This window comes from Canis aureus, chromosome 37, assembly GCF_053574225.1.
Source record: "Canis aureus isolate CA01 chromosome 37, VMU_Caureus_v.1.0, whole genome shotgun sequence".
Classification (NCBI taxonomy): domain Eukaryota; kingdom Metazoa; phylum Chordata; class Mammalia; order Carnivora; family Canidae; genus Canis; species Canis aureus.
This window is the reverse complement of record NC_135647.1, coordinates 18,359,557-18,362,582: the sequence shown is the minus strand read 5'-3', so window position 1 is coordinate 18,362,582 and position 3,026 is coordinate 18,359,557.

Sequence of the window (3,026 nt, the reverse complement as noted above, 5' to 3'; positions counted from 1 at the left end):
AGAATGAGGAGTTTGAAATGCAAATGGAAAGGAATCAGGTGAAAGTTATTCAAAAAGTTTAAGATGTCCTCACTTTGAAAATAGGACTCAGTTCTGGAACTCCAAGACTGATGCTCAAGTGTGGTTCACAGCCCAGCAACAGCAGCATCTCCTCAGAAAGTATCTCAGCTCCAACACAATCCTGTTAAATTAAAATCTTTTTAAAGAAGATCCTCAGGTGATTCATATGCACATTTATATGCACATTTAAGTTTTGGAAGCACTACCATGATGGGGAATGATTTTGAAAACTTAAGGCATGACTGGAAGGAAACAACATAGTTTTATATCACAGGAAATCTTCTTTAGAATGGGTGTTCCTTAAAGAGTGAGGGCGTTTTATTTTTATGTTTTTTGCATTCTCAGCACCTAGTATAATGCCTGGCTCATATCTGACCAGTGAGAATGGATGAGTAGATTATGTTAAAGTAAAAATGGAGCAGTCAAGTCAGTGATGCGACGCTATTTGTTAAAAACATTAAGGATGGTTGGCTTAACGGGCAAGTACAAGGACATTTAATAGGGACTCCTGAAAAGCAGAGTAAGTGAAAACAGGAAAAATTTTTGCTCAAACATATAATGGAAAAAAAAAAAAAACAAAAAAAAACACAAAAACAACAACCTGTCGTGCTTATTCAGGAATAAAGCACACAAAGGTTTTGAGCATCGTATGAATAACTTGGTAATTTGATACTTGTAGTTTACAGGGCAAATGTGTGATACCGGAATGTGAAAATATTTTCACTTTGCTAAGCCCTATTATTGGCCCATTATCCTGGTCCAACTTTACTAGAATTCTGTGCTCTTTGACCAAGGGAAAATCTAGAATGTAAAGTGGGTTTAAGATAAAAATCACTTGAGAAAATTAAGACTTAGAGGATATCCCAGAGAATGCTCGGAGTTATTTCAAAACATTTGTTCACCATAAGGCCGGTGAGCAAATTCTGACAACCCAGATTAGGTCAAGTTTCGCAGGCAAAGTCTCCAGAGACTGCCCACACTTCTGACACCAGCGGCCAGCTCTGAGGATCCTAGGCCACTTGTACTTGTTACCAAGAGGGTATACATTTGGCAGTCCCCACTATCCCCTCAGGTTCTAGGGTGCACCAGAAAAATTCACAGAACTCAACAAAGTGCTATAGTTCCCATTTGTTTTGTTACAACGTTTAGGAATCAGGGCCAGACACAAGAAACCCCCTGGGCAAGGTCTGGGTGCGTTACAGACACTAAGCTTCCATGTCCTCAGGACACATCAGCCTCCGGGCACATCATTGTGTATCCCCAACCCCAGAAGCTCTCCTGAGCCTTCCTGTGGTTTTTTTAAGCCTACAGAGCCCTGATTGACTGAATCACTGACTACATGAGTCTTTGCTCTTCTCTGGAGGTTGGGCTGATACGATGAGGCTCAAAACCCCAACTCCTTGGTCAGTCACAGGGGTAGTCACTCTGGCTTGGTCAGCCCCTACTTTGGAACCATCTAGGGACCCACCGGGAATATCACAGACATGCCCATCACTTGGAAATCCCAAAGATGAAAAACTCCTTCCAGAAACCAAGGAAAAAGGCCAGCTCAATTCTTCAGTCTATATGTGGGCCTTACCAAGGACTCTGTTGAGGCTTACCTCTAGGTCAAATCTAGAGTGATCCATAGGAGATGGCCGGATTCTTCTGCTATTATTTCGTTGTTGCACTGATTATACCAAAAAAGTGGACAGAAAATGGCAGAACTCAGAACACAGGTTATCCAGTAATTTTTTTGCCTAATGGTATTCTTTATCACAGGTCTTTTATGACACAGATATTTACTGAGCACCTACTATATGATGGGCACCTTGTGTGGATACTGCCGCAGAAATGCTTTGTCTACATACTGCTGAAAACAAATACATCCATCTGCATTTTACTAATGTTCCAATCGGTCCTTAATGTTTTACAAACTTTTCACTAAAAATATTTCATCATTTATTATGTTACTTTGGGTTACTTCTATGCCCATAGGGGAGTATAGTCCTCAACCTCTGTATCTGCAAAACCTTGGACATAATCACACCTACTTAGAAGGGCAAACAGTTGGTTAAGAGCCTGACTCTGGGACTAGGTTGCCTGACAGCTCCGGTTCTTTCTAGCCATGTCAGGTTAGGAATGTCACCTAATCCCACCTGCCACAGCTTTCTCATCCGTAAAATGGTAATACTTGCCCTCATAGAGATGTTGTGAGGATTAAATAAATTATTGAGTATTTCACTTATAATAGTGCCTGGCACCTAACAAGCACTTTTCAGTGATTTTAGCAATTATTATTTTAATTCCCTTATTAATTATATTTATTAGTTATATTTGGGTTGTTGTGTTCATATCGGATAATATTTATGAATGCTATTATAAAACTTGATGCAAAGTATACATTTAAATATTTCCTTTACTATAGAAATTATTCTGTGTTTCACACTATTTCACACTATTCATTAAGAAGAGTACTCCACGGATACAAATAAGTGAGATGAAATCTGCTTCTGTCTGATGGCAGGTAAAAAAAAAAAAAAAAAAAAAAGAAAAAAGGAAATGGGAATATAAACGGATTCAGCTGACAAACCAATTTTTGGGCAGTGCTAAACTACTTAAAATTGGGGGGTGGGAGGAGGAATTCTTAATAGGCAAAGGTAAAAAATTTGAAAAGTATGGGCATAAAAGGAGGCCCTGAGAAGTTAAAATTATAATTAATTAAAAAATTCAAATCATTAAATCTTTTGGCACTTCTTTTATGGATAGTTCCAAGTTTTTCTTGTGATACATACTTACAGGATGCAGGATATTAACTCCTTTTGTTATAATATCTATATGGCACAGAAAACTTAAAAGCATGTTTTCTCTAAAGAATACTTTTAAATGGTCAGAGGGAAGTCTAAGGTTTAAAGTTTATGGTTTAAATGTTTAAAGCCTTACTCCAACCTTCCCTTCCCTCTTCGTAACAAAATTCTAACAACACA